This window comes from Bufo bufo, chromosome 2 (assembly GCF_905171765.1).
Source record: "Bufo bufo chromosome 2, aBufBuf1.1, whole genome shotgun sequence".
Classification (NCBI taxonomy): domain Eukaryota; kingdom Metazoa; phylum Chordata; class Amphibia; order Anura; family Bufonidae; genus Bufo; species Bufo bufo.
In genome coordinates this window covers 743,413,328-743,432,840 of record NC_053390.1, presented here as the reverse complement: position 1 = coordinate 743,432,840, position 19,513 = coordinate 743,413,328, and positions in this window count along the sequence as shown.

The following is a 19,513-nucleotide window of genomic DNA, read 5'->3' as shown; positions in this document are numbered from 1 at the left end:
CTTCAAGAAAAACATGATTTTCATGCAGGACAATTCTCCATCACACGCGTCCAAGTACTCCACAGCGTGGCTGGCAAGAAAGGGTATAAAAGAAGAAAATCTAATGACATGGCCTCCTTGTTCACCTGATCTGAACCCCATTGAGAACCTGTGGTCCATCATCAAATGTGAGATTTACAAGGAGGGAAAACAGTACACCTCTCTGAACAGTGTCTGGGAGGCTGTGGTTGCTGCTACACGCAATGTTGATGGTGAACAGATCAAAACACTGACAGAATCCATGGATGGCAGGCTTTTGAGTGTCCTTGCAAAGAAAGGTGGCTATATTGGTCACTGATTTGTTTTTGTTTTGTTTTTAAATGTCAGAAATGTATATTTGTGAATGTTGAGATGTTATATTGGTTTCACTGGTAAAAATAAATAATTGAAATGGGTATATATTTGTTTTTTGTTAAGTTGCCTAATAATTATGCACAGTAATAGTCACCTGCACACACAGATATCCCCCTAAAATAGCTAAAACTAAAAACAAACTAAAAACTACTTCCAAAAATATTCAGCTTTGATATTAATGAGTTTTTTGGGTTCATTGAGAACATGGTTGTTGTTCAATAATAAAATTAATCCTCAAAAATACAACTTGCCTAATAATTCTGCACTCCCTGTACACCTGGGTCGAGATATAGAGAGGGCCCTGGGGGGAGGCGCCCGTTGCACAAACAAGGATCAGCTAAACCAGGTAAACTAGGAACCAAAGCTAAATGCACCATAAAACATGATAGAAATGAAGAAATGTGTAAAAGTTCAAATTGAGATTTTAAACTAGTGTTCATTACTTGCAAATAACCCTACTTTGTATCAGTGCAGGGAACTGACCTTTTAAAGGTGTTTTCCAGGAATTTGATATTGATGACCTATCTCACCAATTTTTTTATTGGAATTTTTTTATAGGCGTTTGTCCCCAAATTGGGACCTGGAGTGCTGCTTACCCCATTTTTTTGTCTATTTTTTTGTCTATCCACAGGATAGGTCATCAATATCAGATCTGTGGTGATCTGACCATCTGGCACCCACGCAGGTCAGCTGTTGGAAGTTGCCCCAGTGCCCTCTGCGAGCTAAGGCCTCTTCTTAGACAAGCGACAGCACTATACATTGGTCACATGGCCTAGCTGCAGTGCTGTCCCATTCAAGTGAATGGGGCTGAGCTTCAATACCAAGCACAGCCACTATGCAATATACACTGCTCAAAAAAATAAAGGGAACACAAAAATAACACATCCTAGATCTGAATTAATTAAATATTCTTCTGAAATACTTTGTTCTCTACATAGTTGAATGTGCTGACAACAAAATCACACAAAAATAAAAAAATGGAAATCAAATTTTTCAACCCATGGAGGTCTGGATTTGGAGTCACACTCAAAATTAAAGTGGAAAAACACACTATAGGCTGATCCAACTTTGATGTAATGTCCTTAAAACAAGTCAAAATGAGGCTCAGTAGTGTGTGTGGCCTCCACGTGCCTGTATGACCTCCCTACAACGCCTGTGCATGCTCCTGATGAGGTGGCGGACGGTCTCCTGAGGGATCTCCTCCCAGACCTGGACTAAAGCATCTGCCAACTCCTGGACAGTCTGTGGTGCAACGTGACGTTGGTGGAAAGAGCGAGACATGATGTCCCAGATGTGCTCAATTGGATTCAGGTCTGGGGAACGGGCGGGCCAGTCCATAGCATCAATGCCTTCGTCTTGCAGGAACTGCTGACACACTCCAGCCACATGAGGTCTAGCATTGTCTTGCATTAGGAGCAACCCAGGGCCAACCGCACCAGCATATGGTCTCACAAGGGGTCTGAGGATCTCATCTCAGTACCTAATGGCAGTCAAGCTACCTCTGGCGAGCACATGGAGGGCTGTGCGGCCCTCCAAAGAAATGCCACCCCACACCATTACTGACCCAATGCCAAACCGGTCATGCTGGAGGATGTTGCAGGCAGCAGAACGTTCTCCACGGCGTCTCCAGACTCTGTCACGTCTGTCACGTCTGTCACATGTGCTCAGTGTGAACCTGCTTTAATCTGTGAAGAGCACAGGGCGCCAGTGGTGAATTTGACAATCTTGGTGTTCTCTGGCAAATGCCAAACGTCCTGCACGGTGTTGGGCTGTAAGCACAACCCCCACCTGTGGACGTCGGGCCCTCATATCACCCTCATGGAGTCTGTTTCTGACCGTTTGAGCAGACGCATGCACATTTGTGGCCTGCTGGAGGTCATTTTGCAGGGCTCTGGCAGTGCTCCTCATGTTCCTCCTTGCACAAAGGCGAAGGTAGCGGTCCTGCTGCTGGGTTGTTGCCCTCCTACGGCCTCCTCCACGTCTCCTGATGTACTGGCCTGTCTCCTGGTAGCGCCTCCATGCTCTGGACACTACGCTGACAGACACAGCAAACCTTCTTGCCACAGCTCGCATTGATGTGCCATCCTGGATAAGCTGCACTAGCTGAGCCACTTGTGTGGGTTGTAGACTCCGTCTCATGCTACCACTAGAGTGAAAGCACCGCCAGCATTCAAAAGTGACCAAAACATCAGCCAGGAAGCATAGGAACTGAGAAGTGGTCTGTCGTCACCACCTGCAGAACCACTCCTTTATTAGGGGTGTCTTGCTAATTGCCTATAATTTCCACCCGTTCTCTATCCCATTTGCACAACAGCATGTGAAATTGATTGTCACTCAGTGTTGCTTCCTAAGTGGACAGTTTGATTTCACAGAAGTGTGATTGACTTGGAGTTACATTGTGTTGTTTAAGTGTTCCCTTTATTTTTTTGAGCAGTGTACAACGCTGTGCTTGGTAAGCTGTGAGGAGGCCACAGCGCTCACGGGAGATCCGGTGAGAGCGCAGTGGCCTCTTCAAACGGTGGGGGTTCCAGGAGTTCTGAGGATAGGTCATCAATATCAAATTCCTGAATAATCCCTTTAAATAATAAAAAACATAATGAAAATTGCTATTTTCAGCTTGGTCGGTTAAATTCTGGAAAGAGGAACAGCAGCACAAAGCACCACATGGAGCAGCATCAAATTAGTTGTGAACCGCTGAGCTTCCTCCACATTTCTCTGAAGTGATCAATAATAATATGCTACTTTCTCTATGGCATTATTTGGCTACCTTTCTCAAACTGGGGTCAGGAGCAAAAGCAATATTCATAGTAGAAGAAAATAAAAATCTATACATATATATATATATATATATATATATATATATATTTGTCATTTGACAGTTATGTCAATGTATTGTGATTGTCCATATTGCCTCCTTTGCTGGCTTGATTTATTTTTCCTTCACATTATACACTGCTCATATTCAGGGGTTACGACCACCCTGCAATCCAGCAGCATGGACGTACTTGAACACTATAGGAAAAAGCGTCAGCCTATGCAAACTCCTGCAGTCCAAATCACTAGAGCGGCCAGCACTCTTTCCTACAGTGTGCAAGCACGGCCGCCACTGCTGGACGCAGGGTGGTTGTAACCATGGAAACGCACCGTGTATAATGTGATGGAAAAATGAATCAAATCAGCAAAGGAGGCAATTTGGACAATCACAATACATTAGTAAGTGCCTTGTATTTACCTTGTCTACATGATAAATGCCATTTGCTGAAGTGAGACAACCCCTTTAAGGGAGGATTAATCAATAGGGTCTGCTTTCTAGTTCCAGAAACATCAGCACCCTGTCCATGCATTGCTTCTGGTTTTGCAGGTCAGCCTTATTCTAGTAATATAGCTAAGTCACAATACTAGATACAATAAATGGACAAGAGTGGCGCTGTTTCTGGAGACAAAAGCACACCTCTTTTTTTTATAATCCTGGACAATCCATTAACCATTTCAGGCAGTGGCGTACATAGAGAAGTAAGGGCCCCATAGCAAGGATCACACCAGAACCCCCACACATGACAGAAGGGTTTCTGCCTAAATTTTTTTCAATGACCCTTGGGCCATTGTTTCTACTGCCTCATTTGCTAAAAGTTGTTCCTTTAGAAGGTAGAGACCTGACCAAGTTTTCACCTCCAGTAGAAGAGGAGATGGTACCATCTGGGTCCCCTCTTGCCCTGGGCCCCATAGCAGTCTCATGGTCTGCCGCTATGGTAGTTACACCCCTGCTTTTAGGACCGTACAATTTACCATTTTTGACTCTGTGCCTTCCCAGACCCATAACTTTTTTATTTTTTCTATTAACATAGCAGTATGAGAGCTTGTTTTTGCGGGACATGTTGTACTTTCTAATAGCACCATTTACAGTTGCAAACATGAAATACAATGTGACACAATATAGTGGGAAGCAGGAAAATATTCCAAATGAGGTGGAATTATTCAAAAAAACACAATTTCTCTACAATTTTATGGGTTTTGTTTAGACAGTGTTTCCTATGTGGTAAAAATTACCTATTGCTTTCATTCTCCGGGTCAAAACGATTACAACGACTCCACATATGTATAGTTATTTCGGCGTTTTAGTACTGAAAAAATAAAAACTCTGGAAGAAACTAATTATCTCTTTGCACCACCATATTATGATCCCCATAACTTTGCTTTTATGTGTACAGAGACCAAAAAATTTTGAATTGGCAATTTTGACTTTTTTTCCATTTTGCCATATGGAATAAATATTTTAAAATGTTAATGTTAGGGCTCTTTCACACTTGCGTTATTGTCTTCCGGCATAGAGTTCCGTCGTCGGGGCTCTATGCCGGAAGAATCCTGATCAGGATTATCCTAATGCATTCTGAATGGAGAGAAATCCGTTCAGGATGCATCAGGATGTCTTCAGTTCCGGAACGGAACGTTTTTTGGCCGGAGAAAATACTGCAGCATGCTGCGCTTTTTGCTCCGGCCAAAAATCCGGAACACTTGCCGCAAGGCCGGATCCGGAATTAATGCCCATTGAAAGGCATTGATCCGGATCCGGCCTTAAGCTAAACGTCGTTTCGGCGCATTGCCGCATCCGACATTTAGCTTTTTCAGAGTGGTTACCATGGCTGCCGGGACGCTAAAGTCCTGGCAGCCATGGTAAAGTGTAGCGGGGAGCGGGGGAGCAGTATACTTACCGTCCGTGCGGCTCCCCGGGCGCTCCAGAGTGACGTCAGGGCGCCCCAAGCGCATGGATCATGTGATCGCATGGATCACGTCATCCATGCGCATGGGGCGCCCTGACGTCATTCTGGAGCGCCCGGGGAGCCGCACGGACTGTAAGTATACTGCTCCCCCGCTCCCCGCTCCTACTATGGCAGCCAGGACTTTAATAGCGTCCTGGGTGCCATAGTAACACTGAAAGCATTTGGAAGACGGTTCCGTCTTCAAATGCTTTCAGTTCACTTGCGTTTTTCCGGATCCGGAGTGTAATTCCGGCAAGTGGAGTACACGCCGGATCCGGACAACGCAAGTGTGAAAGAGGCCTTACAGGCATTTTCGCAGGCAGCAATGCCCATGATGTTTATTTTTTTAATTGTTTATATAGTTTTATTTTTATTTTGGGGAAAGGGAGGTGATTTTTTTTTTTTTATGTTTTTAAAAACTTGAACAAGAAATAAATAGATTGCTTCTCTCATAGACCCCAATGCATAAGCACTGGAGTCTATGTGAATTACAAAATAGTGTCATTCACTAACAAGAAATACACCAATATTAGGCATATTTCTGGTGCAGATTGCGGCACAAAGGTCCTTTGCGCCACAATCTGCGACTTTTCCTAGATTATGCCAGGTCTAAATAAGTGGGCGGGATGCGGGGGGCGGGGAAGGGGACGGGCCAGCAGTCCCATCTCATTCATAATTTTTTTATGCCTGCTTTAGATGTATAAAATGGTCTAAATGTAAGACAGTAAGGAAGCACCGAAGCTATGTCTTAGTAAATGACCCCCTATGTTCCTATGGAGCCCTGCCACAGGCAGTCTCTCTGAAGGAACCTATGTACAGTAGCATAGGATCATTCATGAGGACCAAGGCTGCCACACACACCATCCAGCTCCCCCGATCCTCAATAGGGGGAACCGATGCATGGTCAGGAGAGCACGCTCCCGGTTTTTGACCTCCCAGATGCCGTGGTCACATGTAAATTTCCATGAGGGCAACAGGAAGGGTTTAAACTTAGGAACATTGCAGAGTTAGGCATACTATAAGTGCACAGGGTCCAGTAGATGAGAGGGTACCCTGTCACTTTAAATAACCCTTCTACTGTCTATTAGATTTAATGACTTCTAAGTTATAATGCTCTCAATTACTGGAGACATACCGTCAATGAAGGCAGAACATGCAGCCACTATGGGTTGCCACCACTAGGGGGAGCTCAGTGAAAACAGATAATTACAGTAACTGCATAAATTCCTAGTCACTGAGCTCCCCCTAGTGGTGGCTGCTGGCAGCCAGCTTTGTAGTAGAAGGAAAGCAAAAAGATTTATCAATGAATTTATGGACGTTGTCTGACCTGAATGCATTGAGAAATATGGTCGTCAGAATGGCCAGAATATTTATGAAGCACCTGTTCCACTGACTCAGGACTCAGATAATTAAAATTTCTTCCCCTTAATAAAAAAAATCATACATTTATCAGAAATCTGGAGCGCTGCATTCTGCATTGCATAAGAGTAATTGACACACACATGTTTAGAAACTGGATGCGGCAGGGGGGCCCATACTAAGTTTTGCTTTTGGGACCTATGAGATCTGTGTAAGCCCTGTCTGGAGGATTGTTATGCAGATATAATGGCATAATAGGAATTCATTATCGAGTACAATGAGAGCTGTAAATATTGCTATGTAGTGAGCTACCCCTAGAGGTGTGCTGTCTGCATCTTTTGCGGCCCCTTTGAAATGATGCGGACCAATTTTACGGTCGTCTGAATAAGCCCTTACTGATGGAAATAACTAGACAAATAACTGAAGTGTGAACTTGGCCTAACCCCCTCACTATCCTAAACAATACAACAATATAATTATAGTAACTCCTAATCATCATAAATCTCCTGGGATATTACATATTAACCACTATATATAATGCATATCAATATCAATACTCTAAATATTAACTGCTAAATGACTGGACGTATGACAATAATAAGATCAATGAAGGGGTGTGATATTCTGAACTGTTCATGATCTGGGGCCCCATATGCTACTTTTGCACAGGGGCTCCCAGATGTCCGTGTCCCACCTGCTAATATGAAGTCTTGGGATATTTGTTGGCAGCCATAACTTGTCCGATTTGTATTCTCCCCGTTTTCTCAGCACTGATTTTGATGTCGTCTTGTTTGATTCAGGAAATGCCTAAGAATAACTGATTTTACAGATCAAAAAATAAAACATCATTCAGAAGAGGAAACTAGATTGCCACATGTCTCTCTCACAAGAATGAAAGAAAACTGATTTTTTTTTCAACTTCTATACACATGAAGTAGAATTTGTTTCTATTATTCTTCACTGAGTAACTGTTTATTCTTTTCTGACGAACTGCTTGCAAGATGTGGTTGTAAATCAACAATTTCTTGAATCATTGCGGAATAAAGGAATTCTTTTCCCATGTCCTGTTTTTACATAAGACATAATCACATTTTTACAAAGGATTATAAATAGAGTTGAGCAGACACCTGGATGTTCGGGTTCGGCAGGTTCGGCCGAACTTGAAAAAAAAGTTCGGGTTCGGGACCCGAACTTGACGCGAACTTGACCCTGAACCCGAACCCCATTGAAGTTAATGGGGACCCGAACTTGACGCGAACTTGACCCTGAACCCGAACCCCATTGAAGTCAATGGGGACCCGAACTTTTGGGCACTAAAATGGCTCTAAAATAGTCCTGGAAAGGGATAGAGGGCTGCAAAAGGCATCAGAATGTGCTTAAGAGCATGGCAACTGTTCTGCAAACAAATGTGGATAGGGAAATGACTTAAAATAACATAAAATACAGAAAAATTAAAAATAACAATCTGGATCTAGGAGTAGGAGGTTGAGGAGGTGGTGGATGGGTGGATGTGGTGGTGTAGGTTGACGTGGCGGTGTAGGTGGAAGCAGCAGAGAAGGAGGAATAGGTAGCCAACACTGATTTGTGTTATTTTTTATTTTTAAATTGGGGTATCCCCCAAAATATTGGGACATATAACAAAATAAAACAAAGAATAAGTGCACTTGAGTACAAGAATGGAAGGTTGAGGCTGGTATAAATGTCTATTCTGCACAAGGTACGGACAAGTCCTGTGGGATCCATGCCTGGTTCATTTTAATAAACGTAAGCTTGTCCACATTGGCTGCGGCCTGTGATATGGCTCTCTGCCGTGCTAAACACACATTCACACTATACACTGGCTGCAGGGCAGGTCAGCACCTCCAAGGCTGACAAAGCTTTTCCACATTTGGGCCATGCTAACCCTGCATTCTCAGGTGCTGGCGGTGCCCCAGCTGTGTTGGCGACCTCTTCCTCCTCCTCTGCCTTCGCCTTGTGCTTCCACTGTGCCCTCGCTGTCAGGTGGGAATGCTATCATCAGCGTGCGCTTGTAGTCGTGCATCTTCCGATCAGTAACAGACGTTTTCACTAAATTTAGTTCCCTGTCAGCAATGCAGAGCAGGGGTTCATTCATGGCAAAAGGGGGTTCATGTCACCCAGCAATACAACAAAGGATATTGAGAGATTTAGGCCCCTGTCACCCAGGCACAGTAGGGGTTCATTCACGGCAAAAGGGGGTTCATGTCACTCAGCAATAGAACAGAGGATTTTGAGAGATTTAGGCCCCTGTCACCCAGGCACAGCAGGGGTTCATTCATGGCAAAAAGGGGTTCATGTCACCCAGCAATACAACAAAGGATATTGAGAGATTTAGGCCCCTGTCACCCAGGCACAGTAGGGGTTCATTCACGGCAAAAGGGGGTTCATGTCACTCAGCAATAGAACAGAGGATTTTGAGAGATTTAGGCCCCTGTCACCCAGGCACAGCAGGGGTTTGTATACGCCAAAAATGGTAAAATGTCACCCGACAATTGAAAATAAGAATTTTTTCAATTTAAGGCACTAAAATTGGCACTTTTTTTGCATTAAAATGGCTCTAAAATAGTCCTTGAAAAGGCTAGAGGGGTGTAAAAGGCAGTAAAATGTGCTTAAGAGCATGGCAACTGCTCTGCAAACAAATGTGGATAGGGAAATAACTTAAAATGAAATAAAATAACTAAAAATTACAAATTATTAACCTGCAACTCAGAGAAGGAGGTGGATATGGAGTCGGAGGTTGAGGAGGCGGTGAATGTGGTGTTGTAGGTGGAGGCAGCAATAGAGGAGGAGGAGGTAGCCAACAATGTTTTTTTTTTTATTTTTTATTGGGGTAGGTAGCCCCCAAAATATTGGGACAAATAAAAAAAAAAGAAAACAAAGAATCATTGCACTTGACTTGAGTACAAGAATGTATGTTTGATGGTGGTATAAATGTCTATTCTGCACAAGGTACAGACAAGTCTTGTGGGATCCAAGCCTGGTTCATTTTAATGAACGTGAGCTTGTCCACGTTGGCTCTGGACAGGCGGCTGCGTCTGTCTGTAATGACGCCTCCTGCCGTGCTAAATACACGTTCAGGGAGTACACTGGCTGCAGGGCAGGCCAGCACCTCCAAGGCATACAGGGCAAGCTCTGGCCATGTGGACAATTTGGAGACCCAGAAGTTGAATGGGGCAGAACCATCAGTCAGTACGTGTAGGCGTGTGCACAGGTACTGTTCCACCATGTTGTTCAAATGCTGCCTCCTGCTAACACGCTCTATATCAGCAGTTGGGGCAGGTCAGCACCTCCAAGGCTGACAAAGCTTTTCCAGTAGTGGGCCCTGGCTGGCCAAATTTGTACCTGGCCTCTGCTTTTGCAAAAATCCTCTTTCTGAGCTACTTCTAAAAGACTGGCCTGAAAGTGTTATAGATGACCCCTCTTCCTCCTCGTCCTGGGCCACATCCTCTTCCATCATCGCCCTAAGTGTTTTCTCAAGGAGACATAGAAGTGGTATTGTAACGCTGATAACGGCGTCATCGCCACTGGCCATGTTGGTGGAGTGCTCGAAACAGCGCAACAGGGCACACAGGTCTCGCATGGAGGCCGAGTCATTGGTGGTGAAGTGGTGCTGTTCCGCAGTGCGACTCATCCGTGCGTGCTGCAGCTGAAACTCCACTATGGCCTGCTGCTGCTCGCACAGTCTCTCCAGCATGTGCAAGGTGGAGTTCCACCTGGTGGGCACGTCGCATATGAGGCGGTGAGCGGGAAGGCCGAAGTTACGCTGTAGAGCAGACAGCCGAGCGGCGGCAGGATGAGAACACCGGAAGCGTGCACAGACGGCCCGCACTTTATGCAGCAGCTCTGACATGTCGGGGTAGTTGCGAATGAATTTCTGCACCACCAAATTCAGCACATGCGCCAGGCAAGGGATGTGCGTCAAACCGGCGATGCAATGAGATTTCGCCCATTATCGCACACCACCAGGCCGGGCTTGAGGCCCACTGGCAGCAACCACTCGTCGGTCTGTTGTTCTATACCCCGCCACAACTCCTGCGCGGTGTGGGGCCTGTCCCCCTAACACATCAGTTTCAGAACAGCCTGCTGACGTTTACCCTTGGCTGTGCTGAAGTTGGTGGTGAAGGTCTGTCGCTGACCGGATGAGGAGGTGGTAGAAGAGGAGGAGGAAGCCGAGTAGGAAGAGGAGGCAACAGGAGGCAAAGAATGATGCCCTGCGATCCTTGGCGGCGGAAGGACGTGTGCCAAACAGCTCTCCGCCTGGGGCCCAGCCGCCACTACATTTACCCAGTGTGCAGTTAGGGAGATATAGCGTCCCTGGCCGTGCTTACTGGTCCACGTATCTGTGGTTAGGTGGACCTTGCCACAGATGGCGTTGCGCAGTGCACACTTGATTTTCCTGGAGGAGGAGTACTGGCGGCTGGGAACGACGTACTGTGGGACAGCAAGCGACATGAGCTGTTTGAAGCTGTCCGTCTCCACCAGCCTGAATGACAGCATTTCAAAGGCCAGCAGTTTAGAAATGCTGGCATTCAGGGCCAGGGATCGAGGGTGGCTAGGTGGGAATTTACGCTTTCTCTCAAAGGTTTGTGAGATGGAGAGCTGAATGCTTCCGTGTGACATGGTGGAGATGCTTGGTGACGGAGGTGGTGTTGTTGGTGGCACATCCTCTGTTTGCTGGGCGACAGGTGCGAACGTTCCTCCAGAGGCGGAGGAAGAGGCCGAGGCAGCAGCAGAAGAGGGAGCAGGAGGGGCCTGAGCCCTTTCTTGGTTTTGAAGGTGCTTACTCCACTGCAGCCCGTTTCTCGCATGTAGATGCCTGGTCATGCAGGTTGTGCTAAGGTTCAGAACGTTAATGCCTCGCTTCAGGCTCTGATGGCATAGCGTGCAAACCACTCGGGTCTTGTCGTCAGCACATTGTGTGAAAAGGTGCCATGCCAGGGAACTCCTTGAAGCTGCCTTTGGTGTGCTCGGTCCCTGGTGACGGTGGCCAGTAGCAGGCAAACTATTTTGGCGACGGCTGCTCTGCTTTTGCACCCTGCTCCCGCTTTTGCTATGCTGTTGGCTCAGTCTCACCACTGCCTCTTCCTCTAAACTCTGAAAGTCAGTGGCACAACCTTCATTCCATGTGGGGTCTAGGACCTCATCATCCCCTGCATCGTCTTCCACCCAGTCTTCCTCCCTGACCTCCTTTTCGGTCTGCACACTGCAGAAAGACACAGCAGTTGGCACCTGTGTTTCGTCATCATCAGAGACGTGCTGAGGTGGTATTCCCATGTCCTCATCAGGAAACATAAGTGGTTGTGTGTCAGTGCATTCTATGTCTTCCACCCCTGGGGAAGGGCTAGGTGGATGCCCTTGGGAAACCCTGCCAGCAGAGTCTTCAAACAGCATAAGAGACTGCTGCATGACTTGAGGCTCAGACAGGTTCCCCGATATGCACGGGGGTGATGTGACAGACTGATGGGCATGGGTTTCAGGCGCCACCTGTGTGCTTTCTGCAGAAGACTGGGTGGGAGATAATGTGAACGTGCTGGATCCACTGTCGGCCACCCAATTGACTAGCGCCTGTACTTGCTCAGGCCTTACCATCCTTAGAACGGCATTAGGCCCGACCAATATCGCTGTAGATTCTGGCGGCTACTGGGACCTGAGGTAGTAGGTTCAGTAGGACGTGTAGCTGTGGCAGAACGGCCACGTCCTCTCCCTGCACCAGAGGCTCCACCAACACCACCACCACGACCATGACCGCGTCCCTTAACAGATCTTTGCCTCATAGTTAGCGTTTACAAAGCAAAGTAAAAAGTGGTTAAGTCTGTTAAAAATAATTAACCGCCAATAAAAACCCTGATGTAGGGTATTGCACTCAATATTTTTTTTTTTAACTCTATATGACAGCGGTATTTGTGGCCTAAATGTGACACTCACTTATGCACGTCTTATCCCAGATGTGCAGTATATCAGAGGGTTTTTTCACCCCAGTAACCAAAAAGCTGTATTTCTGGCCTAAATGTGACAGTCACTTATGCACGTGTAATCCCAGATGTGCAGTATATCACAGGCTTTTTTCACCCCAGTATGCCAAAGCCGTATTTATGGCCTAAATGTGACAGTCACTTATGCACGTGTAAGCCCAACTGTGCAATATATTAGAGGGTTTTTTCACCCCAGTAACCAAAAAGCTGTATTTCTGTCCTAAATGTGACAATCACTTATGCACGTGTAATCCCAGATGTGCACTATGTATTTTTTTTAACCCCAGTAAGCAAAAAGCTGTATTTCTGGACTTGCAGACATGCAGATAGCCTGTGTTGGTGCACTATTGTTGCATAAAATGGCTGCCGATTATGTATTGATATTGACTAACTGAAGAAAAAAAAGTTCGTTTTCAGCAGTAGCTGGCTCAGGGCAGGCTTAAAAAAATTGTGCACTGCACCCACAAAACACATTTGCTGTAGATCGCGGAGTACAAAAAACAGTTCTTGATAGGATTTCTCCCTGATCTCTCTCTCACAGCAGCCGCAGCCTCTCCCTACACTAATCCGAGCAGAGTGACGGGCGGCGCTACGTGACTCCAGCTTAAATAAAGGCTGGGTCACATGCTGCAGTTGGCCAATCACAGCCATGCCAATAGTAGGCATGGCTGTGATGGCCTTTTGGGGCAAGTAGTATGACGCTTGTAGATTGGCTGCTGTGCAGCCTTTCAAAAAGCGCCAAGAAAGCGCCGAACACCGAACCCGAACTTTTACATAAATGTTCGGGTTCGGGTCCGGGTGCCGAAAAACCTAAAGTTCGGTACAAACCAAAACTTTACAGTTCGGGTTTGCTCAACTCTAATTATAAATATTACACATTTGCCACTGTCATAACTATAAGTGAAGTCTGCATAACCTGTGTAACAGGAGCTTTGTAAAAACAGTGGGGGGTGGGGTGGGGCACTAATGACATAAAGGGGTTCTCTGGCAATTAAAAAAATGAAAATACTTAAAGGGAACCTGTGATCTCTAATTGACCTATTAAACTCAGCCCTAAGAATTAATAAATGAGTTTCCACAGTCATATATATCTTATCCAGACTCCAATCTGCAGCCTTTTTGACCATCTAATCATCTTTTTTAAATTTCCCGTCATATATGCTAATGACGTTCTGATGAAATCGAAAGCATTATGCTAATGAGGATTACGGCGGGAAAGCGTTCTGGGGGCCAAATATTAGGGACGGGAGGTGCTGATAAAATTATGGACGCATCGCTTTAAAGAGTATTAGAAGAAAAGTTTGGAGGTACCTTTACTTTTATATGTATAAACATGGTGACAGGTTCCCTTTAAAGGGTCACTGTCACCTGGATTTCACTTATTGAGCTATTAACATCACCACATCAGTCTCTACGATTTACATTAAAATATACTAGTATTACTGCCCTGTGTCTTGTAATTTGCCTACCAAATCGATTTTATTAATATGCTAATTGCCTCAATAAGGAGCCCAAGGGGCAGTCCCTCCGGCTGTTGGAGCCCAGCCGCGCCCATTATCTTGGAGCCCAGCATCGTTCCACTGTTAATTTATTCACTGCTCATTGCCGACGTAATGAGTTTGTTGCGACTGAAATCTTGCGCATGCGCCATAGATACTCATGTCAGCGCCCCTATGAGGTCCTGGCATCGGCCTCGCATGCGCCAACTTCGCTTGACCCGGAAATGCGTGAGATTTTGGGCGCAACAAACACATTACATTGGCGATGAGCAGTGAATAAATTAACAGTGGGGCGGTGCTGGGTTCCAAGTTAATGGGCGCGGCTCCAGCGGCCGGAGGGACAGCCCCTTGGGCTCTTTATTGAGGTAGTTAGCATATTAACCACTTGCCATCTGGGCCATTTGCCCCCTTCCTGACCAGGCCTAATTTTGCAAAACTGACGTATCTCACTTTATGTGGTAATAACTTTGGAATGCCTTTATTTATCCAAGTCATTCAGAGATTGTTTTCTCATGACACATTGTACTTCATGACAGTCATAAATTTGAGTCAAAATATTTCACCTTTATTTATGAAAAAATCCCAAATTTAACAAATATTTTGAAAAATTCGCAATTTTCTAAATTTCTATTTCTCTGCTTTTAAAACAGAAAGTGATACCTCATAAAATATTTATTACTTAACATTCCCCATATGTCTACTTTATGTTGGCATCATTTTGGAAATGTCATTTTATTTTTTTAGGACGTTAGAAGGCTTAGAAGTTTAGAAGCAATTCTTCAAATTTTTAAGAAAATTGCCAAAACCCACTTTTTAAGGACCAGTTCAGGTCTGAAGTCACTTTGTGGGGCCTACATAGTGGATACCCCCATAAATGACCCCATTGTAGAAACTACACCCCTCAAGGTATTCAAAACCGATTTTAAAAACTTTGTTAACCCTTTAGGCGTTCCACAAGAATTAAAGGAAAATGGAGATCAAATTTTTAAATTTCACTTTTTTGGCAGATTTTCCATTTTAATCAATTTTTTTCTTTAACACATCGATGGTTAACAGCCAAACAAAACTCAATATTTATTACCCAGATTCTGCGGTTTACAGAAACACCCCACATGTGGTCATAAACTGCTGTATGGGCACACGGCAGGGCACAGAAGAAAAGGAACTCCACATGGTTTTTAGATGCCATGTCCCATTTGAAGCCCCCTGATGCACCCTTACAGTAGAAACTCCCAAGAAGTGATCCCATTTTGGAAACTAGGGGATAAGGTGCCAGTTTAATTGCTACTATTTTTGGGTACATATGATTTTTTGATCATTCATTATAACACTTTATGGGGCAAGGTGACCAAAAAATTGGTTGTTTTAGCACAGTTTCTATTTATTTATTTTTACAGCGTTCACCTGAGGGGTTCAGTCAAGTGACATTTTTATAGAGCAGATTGTTACGGACGTGGCAATACCTAATATGTATACTTTTTCTTATTTATTATAGTTTTACACAATAATAGCATTTTTGAAACAAAAAAATTATGTTTTAATGTGTCCATGTTCTATTTTTTGAGAGATTTTCTTATGTAGGGGCTCATTTTTTGCGGGATGAGGTGACGGTTTTATTGGTACCATTTTGTGGGACATACGCGTTTTTGATCACTTGGTGTTGCACCTTTTGTGATGTAAGGTGACAAAAATTGCTTGTTTTGACACAGTTTTTTTTTTTTTTTTTTACGGTGTTCATCTGAGGGGTTAGGTCATGTGATATTTTTATAGAGCTGGTTTTTACGGACGCGGCAATACCTAATATGTATACTTTTTTTATTTGTTTCACTTTAATACAATAATAGCATTTTTGAAACCAAAAAAATGATGTTTTAGTGTCTCCATGTTCTAAGAGCTATAGTTTTTTAATTTTTTGAGAGATTTTCTTATGAAGGGGCTCATTTTTTGCGGGATGAGGTGACGTTTTTTTTGGTACCATTATGTGGGACATACGCTTTTTGATCATTTGGTGTTGCACCTTTTGTGATGTAAGGTGACAAAAATTGCTTGTTTAGAAACCGTTTTTTTTTTTTTACGGTGTTCACCCGAGGGGTTAGGTCATGTGATATTTTTATAGAGCTGTTTTTTACGGACGCGGCAATACCAAATATGTCTATTTTATTTTATTTTTTTCTATTTTTAACATTTTTTTTTTATTTCTTACTTGGGAAATTTTTTTTTTTACATGTGAAACCTTTTTTCTATTTTATTTTTTCAACCCTTCATTTTTTTTTTTTTTTTTTACACTTTTCGTCCCCCATAAGGTCATACAAGACCTCTGGGGGACATTTACTTCACTTTTTCTTTTTTTTTTCACTGTTGATTTCTCCTGTAAGGCTGCGTTCACACGGGCGAGTATTCCGCGCGGGTCCAATGCGGTAGGTGAACGTATTGCACCCGCACTGAATCCTGACCCATTCATTTCTATGGGGCTGTTCAGATGAGCGGTGATTTTCACGCGTCACTTGTGCGCGGTGATGGACCATGTGATTGGAGCATGTGATCTGACGTCACCAAAGGTCCTTTAGCCCATAGTTCATCTTTTGAGAAGTAAAGAAGAGACCGGGACTTACGCGAACAAACGGAGAAGGTGAGTTAATTTTTTTTATTTTTTTTAACCCTCAACTGATCACCTACTAAGCATTCTGTTTTCAGAATGCTATTATTTTCCCTTATAACCATGTTATAAGGGAAAATAATAATATCTACACAACACCGAACCCAAACCTGAACTTCTGTGAAGAAGTTCGGGTCTGGGTACCACAGTCGGTTTTTTATCACGCGCGTGCAAAACACATTGCACACGCACGATAAAAACTGAACATCGGAACGTAATCGCAGTCAAAACTGACTGCAATTGCATTCCTACTCGCGCGGGTTTGCCGCAACACACCGGGACGCATCCGGAACTAATCCGGACATGCTCGTGTGAACGCAGCCTAACTGGGGCTGACATAGTAGCCCCAGTTACAGAAGAAATGCACCCCCCAGAGAGGCTGTACAGCATAATTCTGCGCTGTACAGCCTCAGAGCAGGGCTGATCGAGGTCTCTGAAAGACCTCACACAGCTCCTGCACTCTCCGGTCCCGGCGGTCACATGACTGCCGGGCCGGAACAGGAAGCGCATAGCGCTTCCTGCTCTGCATACACAGCGCTCGGTGAGCGCTGTGTATGCAGCGATCCAGAAGGCAGGGACACCTGGAAACTGTCCCTGCCTTCTCTCTGGGTTGCCCTGCTGTCACTGACAGCGGGCAACCCGATCAGCAGCTGCACGATTAGCGTGCAGCTGCACTTTCTGAACGGACGTTCTGGAACGTCCGTTCAGAAATAGAGAACCACCTCCCGGACGTTTATAGTCTATGGGCGGAAGGGAGGTGGTTAATAAAAGCAACTTTATAGACAAAATACAAAACACAGCAGTAATACTAGTATATTTTAATAGAAATCGTAGAGACTGATGCGGTGATGTTAATAGCTCCTGCACACGACCGTATGGCTTTTTCAGTGTTTTGCGGTCCATTTTTTGTTTCCGTTGTGTTTCCGTCTCTGTTCCGTTTTTCCGTTCCGTTTTTCCGTATGGCATATACAGTATACAGTAATTACATAGATAAAATTGGGCTGGGCATAACATTTTCAATAGATGGTTCAGCAAAAAACGGAATGGAAACGGATGCATTTCCGTATGTGTTCCGTTTTTTTGCGAACCCATTGACTTGAATGGAGCCACGGAACGTGATTTGCGGGCAATAATAGGACATGTTCTATCTTTAAACGGAACGGAAAAACGGAAATACGGAAACGGAATGCATACGGAGTACATTCAGTTTTTTTTGCGGACCCATTTAAATGAATGTTTCCGTATACGGAACGCAAAAAATGGCCAGTAAACAGGGAAAAAAAATGGTCGTGTGTAGGAGGCCTTAACCCCTTAAGGACTCAGCCCTATTTCACCTTAAGGACCAGGCCATTTTTTGCAAATCTGACCAGTGTCACTTTAAGTGCTGATAACTTTAAAACGCTTTGACTTATCCAGGCCATTCTGAGATAGTTTTTTCGTCACATATTGTACTTCATGACACTGGTAAAATGAAGTAAAAAAACATTTATTTATAAAAAAATACAAAATTTACCAAAATCTTTTAAAAAATTGCAAATTTCTAAGTTTCAATCTCTCTACTTCTATAATACATAGTAATACCTCCAAAAATAGTTATTACTTTACATTCCCCATATGTCTACTATTTTGGGAATGATATTTTATTTTTTGGGGATGTTACAAGGCTTAGAAGTTTAGAAACAATTTTTAGGGACCAGTTCAGGCCTGAAGTCACTTTGTAAGGCTTACATAATAGAAACCACCCAAAAATGACCCCATTCTATAAACTACACCCCTCAAGGTATTCAAAACAGATTTTACAAACTTTGTCAACCCTTTAGGTGTTCCACAAGAATTAATGGAAAATAGAGATACAATTTCAAAATTTCACTTTTTTGCCAGATTTTCCATTTTAATATTTTTTTCCCGGTTACTAAGCAAGGGTTAACAGCCAAACCAAACTCAATATTTATGGCCCTGATTCTGTAGTTTACAGAAACACCCGATATGTGGTTGTAAACTACTGTACGGGCACACGGCAGGACGCAGAAGGAAAGGAATGCCATACGGTTTTTGGAAGGCAGATTTTGCTGGACTGTTTTTTTTGACACCATGTCCCATTTGAAGCCCCCCTGATGCACCCCTAGAGTAGAAACTCCAAAAAAGTGGCCCCATTTTAGAAACTACGGGATAGGGTGGCAGTATTGTTGGTACTAGTTTAGGGTACATATGATTTTTGTTTTCTCTATATTACACTTTTTGTGAGGCAAGATGACAAGAAATAGCTGTTTTGGCACCGTTTTTATTTTTTGTTATTTACAACATTCATCTGACAGGTTAGATCATGTGATATTTTTATAGACCAGGTTGTCACGGATGCGGCGATACCTAATATGTATACTTTTTTTTTATTTATGTACGTTTTACACAATGATTTCATTTTTGAAGCAAAAAAAATCATGTTTTAGTGTTTCCATAGTCTGAGAGCCATTTTTTTTTCAGTTTTTGGGCGATTACCTTGGGTAGGGTATGATTTTTGTGGGATGAGATGACGGTTTTATTGGCACTATTTTGGGGTGCGTGTGACTTTTTGATCACTTGCTATTACAATTTTTGTGATGTAAGGTGACAAAAAATGGTTTATTTAGCACAGTTTTTATTTGAAATTTTTTACGGTGTTCATCTGAGGGGTTAGGTCATGTGATATTTTTATAGAGCCGGTCGATACGGACGCAGAGATACCTAATATGTATACTTTTATTTTATTTATGTAAGTTTTACACAATGATTTCACTTTTGAAGCAAAAAAAATAATGTTTTAGTGTTTCCATAGTCTGAGAGCCATAATTTTTTCAGTTTTTGGGAGATTACCTTGGGTAG